This window comes from Hermetia illucens, chromosome 3 (genome assembly GCF_905115235.1).
Source record: "Hermetia illucens chromosome 3, iHerIll2.2.curated.20191125, whole genome shotgun sequence".
Lineage (NCBI taxonomy): Eukaryota > Metazoa > Arthropoda > Insecta > Diptera > Stratiomyidae > Hermetia > Hermetia illucens.
Window position 1 is genome coordinate 157,155,381 of NC_051851.1, and position 8,237 is coordinate 157,163,617.

An 8,237-nucleotide genomic window follows, 5' to 3' on the forward strand; every position below is an offset into this window, starting at 1 on the left:
CGTTAAGGACTGAGTTCCAATTAGATTGGTTCCCACCTGAGTAAGTGGAGAATCTGAGTCTAGACTCAGGTTCTCCATCGATGAGCTTAGGGTTGCCCCTTCGCTCGGGGTTGGATCGTTACGATCAAGGTTTAATTGTGTTTGCTTAAAAGATTTATACTTTTGTTTTCTTGTTTTCTCATAATTGGCTGCCATGGCTTCAGTTTTATTGGGGAAAGTAAGTTGATCTCGGCAGAACCCTTTTTGCCGAGACAAGGCTAGTTGAAACATCTTAACCCCTGTGACCATTCAGCCCTCGGCACTATAACTCTACTTAATACCCAATACACGATGTAAATGTAATAGAGCTTTTAAGAGGACACTGTTAGCGAAAATCGGGGAGCTGACACGAGCTATACATTTGTAGCCAATTAAAGGATCAGGAGAAGACAGCATTGCATTTTAGATGCAGCTGCTCGGCTGTTTCTAAACTTAGATACCTCTAAAGGAACTTTTCCGGCTACTACCTACCTTTGGAATAGATCTTCGTAAAAACCTGAAACCCAAGTGGGAAGCTTAAACAGTTGGAGTTAGAGGTCCTCGATTTCCCTAACCTAACTATGAGTCTACCATATTACAAACTAGATAACCAGGTTTAAAGTCATAGAAGTAAATCCTGTACTCGGCAAGAAGCAAACGAAAGGTCATATTATATCGTAGTGAGTATGTGCCAGTCAAGGTGTATGCAATCCAAGTTTTCTCCTTTTAGCTAATTAAGCTATTTTCAATCCAAGCAAAACTCTTTAATAGCGGAGCTGCCCAGTGGTAGTCCACCTCTGTCAACTCAGATACATGTGAAGGCACTTTTCCAACTAAGCATCTGCGTTTTATGTGTCTTTGGGGTAGGTCTTAAAATTTGCAACCACCTGCGACAAAAACAGGAACCCATCTAAGGCCTAAACAATTGGAATTGGGGCTCCTGCATTTCCCTACTCTAGCTGTACGTATTTATTACATTAGATAGTCAGGTAAAAATCTTCTACTCTATCTGAAGCATATGATGAATAGAAGATAATATTATACCTATTGTAGTGAGTCAATGAAGCTATTTTGAATCCAAGTTTTCCTCATTTCGACAATTAGACTATTCTGAATCCAAGCGACACTTTCCAACAGCAGATATATGTATATTGTTGCCATTCACCCCTTGATGGGGTATAGCGCCACAGCAACTCCTAAGCCCCATCGTACACGGCCAGTAAAATGCGCTTCAACTCCTTTCAGGATTTCCTGAGATATCCGCACTGGCCCTCTATCATTCTGTGCCAAGTGACCCAATCATGGGCCATTTTAGGAAAGTGGGTTGTACTGCATGGCATAGCCAGAAATGGAATAGTCGCCCCTTTTTAATTTGCGACTGCCACTTCCAATTTTGATCACATCGCCTACGGGGAACTGGCCTGTCTACCGAGCAAGTCCTTTGTTCAAAATAGCATCAGGCCAGTGTACCCCATACATACGCTGGTATTCATTAAGGCTCCAACTTCGAGTGGCAGCGGCGGTTACTTCCAACATTATAACCGCATTTACAAATTCTAGAGAAGATAGCGAAAACGGATCTAGCGCTGTTAATGCGTCGGGAGACATCCAGTTCGGTGTCGCCATCGGCAGAAACGAGATACACAAATTTGTAGGTACACAAATTGGTCAACACATTCAATGCTCTACCCATTAATGCAGATAGGAAAAGCGCGATATTAGTCAGACTAAGAAAGGGTTTGTCTCTTTTTCCAAATCTAGAGCCATTTGGCAAAAGTCTATAGTATAATTTAGTAAGAAAGCAAACAGATGTAATCAGCATATTCGAGGTATTTGAGGAAGGCTGCCCTGGTTTATTGGACATCTCCAAGTCCTCCGAACAAGGCAGCATAAAGACCCTCACCGGTAACAAACAAAAATAATACCCGTGAGAAGATGCGACCCTAACGGTTTCCGCCTTGGGCCTCAAATCCGCAATGCCCCTCCTACGTAGAGCACGTCAGATACACTCCCTATTCACGCTATCGAAACCTTTTTCGAAATTGATCATGAAAAGGCAAAACGTACAGCTTTATTGTGGTCAACGTTCAATTGTCATACTCAAGAAGGGTGCCTTCTTTTGCATCTTCCTTTTGGAAAAGGTCTCGGATTCCCAAGATGTCCGTATGAGAGAAAGTAGTAAATCTGCAGAAACCGCAGGTGCAGCAATGGGAAGAATCAGCACCTTGACTTGGCCGAGATGATTTTTATTCTGCTTAAAGAACTGTCCGCATACACCGGTTACGGTGACTAACCATTTCATCCGCATGAGGTGGAACTTCACCGGATGTGACACGGATAAGAAACGTGGTGAAGTGTTCTTTCGTCTTTGTGGATAAAGGGTCTACCATTAGCGTCCCTCACAAGACTGTCAAAAGTTTTGCGACCATATGCAAGTTCTTCCATTATGCGATATACACTTCTGAAATCATTATATTCTGATGCATCCTCCGCTTCACTGACCAGCGCAACAGCAATTTCTCTCTTGTCACAGTGCACCCTACGCTGAATTTCTGTGGATTTCGCTCGGTATGGGAGTTTGAGCGTGTCATGCCCGCCATGCTCGCAGTGGTCAATAGAGCCTTTCCACTCATCGAACTGCTTCAACGATTCCGCAGACACTAAGATCTTATGAGGCCCTTTCGAAACGTGGTCAACGTCCTGTATAGCACCCGAGAAAGGAACATTTTTGATGACGGCTCAATGCGCATCGATATTCTTAAGCGGTTTGCTCAGTATATCTGCCGTCGATCAGACAAGCGGTGGATGTTGAACTTGGGGAGGTCACAGCTGTCCAAACTTGCGAGAAGTAGCGGACGCAACACGCAAACGAACCTAAGCGTCCATCAGATGGTGGCCCCTTTGAAGGCCCATGCGGTGCCTCCTTTGTTACACATATTCAATAGAAAACTCCTAACTCTCTCAAACGCGCAGTGGTCGATCTGATGGTTCAAGCCCAACTGACGTTATGGCCGACTCTGTGCCCGAACAATTTGCCACCAATGACCAGGAGGTGGAAGTTGCGGAAATCCATGAACCTTCCACCATTACTATTACGGTCGTCAAAAATGTGTTTCGCCATCACATGTCCGAGCAAGATGTTGTCAGATCCCACAATGTCACCTTCGGGAAGCCTCCACTGAACGGCGTTTTCCTTGTCCTTCTTTCTCCACTATATCGAAAGTTTCCGTTGGTGCGTAGCATTTTATAATTGCGATGCTTCTTAACCTGGACCGAAATCTCGCCGGTAGAAATATGTCAGAAACCTGTTCCCAGGCCAAGAGAGCGAGCCTTGCGATAACCACCAGATTCGCGTCTGCCACCACTTGCCTTTCCAGAGTACAAAAGCACATTACCGCAAGAGGTAGAGAAGTATTCTCCAGGGTCTCACCATCTTACTTTACTTAGGCACAGAATACCCAGCTTATATCGTTGGAATTCCCGCTCAAGGTGGAAAAAGTGTATGCATATTGCAGAATGCAATCATAGTCCGTTTTCGATAGCTAAAGGTCTTCAGCGTAAAGTTAGTCTCTATCGGAGGCATTGTTGGCATTTCAGTGGCAACAAAGTTTCAAAATCTGCAGGTTGCTGGAAGTCAACTACTGACTTCAAGTACCTTCAGACTATTTATTGTGTTCCCCACTTTCAACTGTTTCACCCTGGCAAGTATTAAGTATTCTCCCAGGTGGCGGACACTGTACCATAACATGTGTGGAGATTTCAGTACTTCCTCCCAGAATCTACGGGCACTGCCCATAGATATCCTCAGCTTCCCCAGCCTGCAGTGACCAGTGAGTACCCCTACCATGATCCGGCGGCTCTTGTTAGCAATGTTTAAAGAATGTTGCGAGCAGCTAGTATCCCCCTGTAAGCACCCTGGACTGATCCATTCCTAGTAACTTCGGCCAGTATAGTTTCCTTAACCTTTCCTCTTCATTTTTCTGCGTAGTAGCCATGGATCCATTTCCCACTGCACGGAGTGGTTGACCGGCAACTGAGTGAGATTGTAATTAATCTTCCCATGTTGTCTTCCCAGCCACTCTTTGGTGGTAGGGATCAGCCTGTATGTCCACCGACCCTTTCCCGAATGGTCCCAACGCTCCTGCCAACTATTTACAGATCTCTCCCTCTCGATATTCTTCGTCTGCGACAAAGGAAGGACTAACTTCAGATTGTATGTACTCGTCATCCCATCTCCCAAGGAGTCAATTGGTATCATTCGAGAGATGACGAATGCAGCCTCATCGGAGACGATTCTGAAGACAAAATACACCCTTGTCCTCCTGTAGACCGCACTCAAGCTATGAGAATTACATGACATGCGAAATGCCTTTCCCCAAATTGAGATGGCATAAACCAGGATCGATCTCACCAGTCTGGCAGTAAGTAACCTACAAGTATTCCGTGGCCCTCCCACCTTCAACATTACTCTTGCCAAGCCCATACTCGTCGTGGATCCCTTGTCACAAGCATATTGCATGTGTTGATTAAAACGTAGCTTCATACCTTTCATCACTCCCAAGTATTTGATGGTCGGCTTGAAAGTCACGATGCGATTGCTGATTCTAATTCGAGCGTAATTTCGCTTCCGGCGCTTTGTGATGAGGACCGCTTTCGCCTGATCCTCTGCAAGTACCAGTCCAGGGCTCTCCAATCAGGCCTTAACAGCACTGATTGCTTTGCAAGAATATAACTCAACATCCTCTAGATTCTTTGCGACGACAACCAATGCTATATCATCGGTATACCCCACCACGGTGACCTTCTTCGGAACCGGAAGGTTAAGTACATCGTTGTGCATGATGTTCTATAGTAGTGTCCGTTCTCGCAGGTAGCTATCGACAATAGCTGCGAGATAGGTAGGAACACCAATCGTGGTCCATTTGTCTGTTTGTCACATGCATTTTTCTCGGAAACGGTTGTGGCGATTGGCACTAAATTTGGTGGTAAGGTGGGAACTGTGAACCCTCACGCATACAGTGAATAACAGTTCTATGCTGAATATAAAGGGAATCTCCACACATGCAAAGTGGGAGGGATGTAATATAATCATGTGGGGTATCAAATGAAAGAACTCGGTTATTATTTTGTTCCGAGTTATCACAATCTCGGCAGATGCCGGATTTTATCTAATACTAGCACTAAGTGCCAAGCATTTAGGCTCGGACAATCCTACCTACTTAAAAACCAAAAGGGGCACTGGTGGTGGTGGCCGATGGTAGGTCAGTGGGAGAATCCGTCGAGTACTCCCCGCAACATCGAGCACGTATGCAGAATGGTGTACTTCTGCATGGTTTAAACCAGACTGTGCGAAAGTCCCAGGACATCAAGGAAAGCCGTGAGGGATTTAGGTACAATACCTGTAGCTGACAATATTATGGGAACTACAACCACCCGCTCGAGACGACAAATTTCTTTAATTTCCCGAGCCAATGGCTCATAGTTCACCTTCTTCTCCACATATTTCCGTTCAATGTTGCTATTATAGGGGATAGCAACATCAATAATATACGCGGAGCGACCCGTCTTGTCAACTAGCAGTACGTCAGGCTTGTTGTGTGCGGTATGGCGATCAGTCAGAACTTGCCGGTCCCAATACATGCTGTAAGCAGAACTATCAAGTACTGCTTGCGGCTCATATGGGTAAACCGGACATGTTCCCGTGATCAGCCCATGCTTATATGCAAGGTTTTGATGGATAACCTTACATACAGCATTATGCCTGGTGATGTATTGCACCGGTGCCATAACAGTACAGCCAGAAATGAGATGGTCCAACGTCTCTAACGCCGAACCACACATTCTGCACTGGTCGTTCTCCACCCGTTCTTTCATGATGAGCTTTTTATAAGCTCGGGTGGCGACCACGCCATCCTGAATGGCACACATGAACCCCTCCGTCTCAGCAAAGAGCTCCCCAGCACACAGCCACCTGTTCGACAGATGCAAATCGACAAATGGCTGCCAAAGACAATTCACGTGTTTACCGTGCATTGCCTTCGACTTCCATTCCTCGATCCGCTCCTGGTCCGACTTCACCCCACTCAGAGGATTGAAAGATCGATCCTTCAAGTTAAGTGGAGTCAGTCCACAGTCTGCCTTACAGACAGCCACATGCAAGGGGCTCGCCTGCTCTTTACTGTAAAAATAAGCGTGCAGCGAGTCGACTTGGCGATGATGTTGTGCCGCCACGTCAACCACGCCCCTACCTCCGATGTCACGAGGCAGGTTCATCCGCTCCACGGCAGACTTTGGGTGATGCATTCGGAATTTGGACATAGTTGTCCGTATCCGCCACTGGACGTTTTCCAGATCGGTCTTCGTCCACGGCAATATTCCGAATGCATAAGCCAGTGAAGGGATAGCGAATACATTCAACGCGCTTATTTTATTCTTCCCCAAGAGATGCGATTTCAGCACCAGCTTTACACGTCGCAGGAATTCGGACAGCAGAGCTTCCTTCAGATCACCAACTCGAGCATGGGTTCCTTGCAGAATTCCTAAGTACTTGTAGAAGTCTGTCTCGGTCATAGCTTCGATGTGGAGGTCACCAATGCTATGTCCGGCATGCGGCTCGTGATGACCTTTGCGAATGGCTTGGATTCGACATTTGTCTAATCCAAACTCCATCCGAATATCACGGCTGAACATGTCTATTATTCGCAACAGACTTCTAAGATGGTTGTCAGCACCAGCATACAGCTTGATGTCATCTAGGTACATCAAGTGTGTCAGTTCGACTTAGCACGTAGGCCATATTTTATTGCAAAACCATGCCCTCTAGCATCATTCAGTAGCCATGAAAGGGGGTTCAGTGCCATACAAAACCAAAGGGGACTCAATGAATCACCCTGGAAGATGCCCCTCCGAATACGGATGGGCTCTGAGGTATTAGCACCCTCAGATGTACGGACTGACAAGGTGGTATGCCACCCTTCCATGACTGTCGCCAAAAACTTTATTAGTTTCGGATCAATGCGATACAGATGTAGGATGTCGATTAGCCAGGTATGCGGAACGCTATCAAAAGCCTTGCCATAATCGATATAGCAACTGAAGAGGTTTCTTTGGCCTCTAGTTGCTTGTCCTACAACTACCGAGTCGATAATGAGTTGCTCTTTGCAACCCCTTGACCCAACTCGGCAGCCCTTCTGCTCTTCGGACAGAATGTTGTTGGTCTCGAGGTGCGCATTGATCCTTCCACTAATAATGGACGTGATGAATTTGTAGAGAGTTGGTAAGCAAGTGATCGGTCTTGTGTCTGCGGGGTCCTGCACCGTGTCCTTCTTAGGGATAAGGTAGGTAATTCCCGCAGTGAGGAAAGGTGGAAATTGCTCCGGCCGACTCATGACCTCATTTATACTGCGTGCCAACCGACTGTGTACGCTGGTAAATTTCTTATACCAGAAATTCTGCACCCGATCCAGACCTGGGTCCCTCCAGTTCTTCGAGATGTTTATGGCTCGTCGAACTTCCTCTTCGGTAACATCCGCGAAATTCATGCCAGGTGTATTGGCATGGCGGGTGCCTTCGGCGGTGATCCACTCAGCATGCTCAGCATGCTGGGCAGGTAACCCCCAAAGTCCACCCCAATACTCTTTCGCTTCCGTCACCGAGAACTGTATTGTCTGGGCGCTCTGTTGGGACTCGTTGAGAGATCTGAAAAAGCTCCGCTGGTTCCTCGCGTATGTTGCATTCTGGACACGTCTGGAATAACTTTCGCCATACCGTCGTAACCGACTGCATATGACAGAAAGTTTCTGTTTTAGTGTGTCCAGAATTTCAACTACGGGTGTCTCACAGGGGATGGCATAGTTCCGGTAAACCCTCTGCACTTTATTTCTCACCCGTCGGCTGGCATTGCCAATGCTGATCTGAATCAGTCTAGCAATGTCCTGCCTTAGTGAGTCCCGCCGACGTTCCAGACGAATTTTCCATGGTGGATCTCTTTTGTCACTCAAACCAATAACGCGAAAGCGGATCTACTGACCGTGCAATCTGATAGCCGCAACTGCACCACAATACACAAGTGATTGTAGTTCCAGCAGCGACAGATCAGCACACAGTCGAGACGCAATCTCATCATTGATTTGAGATAGAATTTCCGGAGTTGCTGGAGATGCATAGAGCCTGGGAATACCTGGTCTATGCAAAGGATCCATATCCGAGAATTCTATACA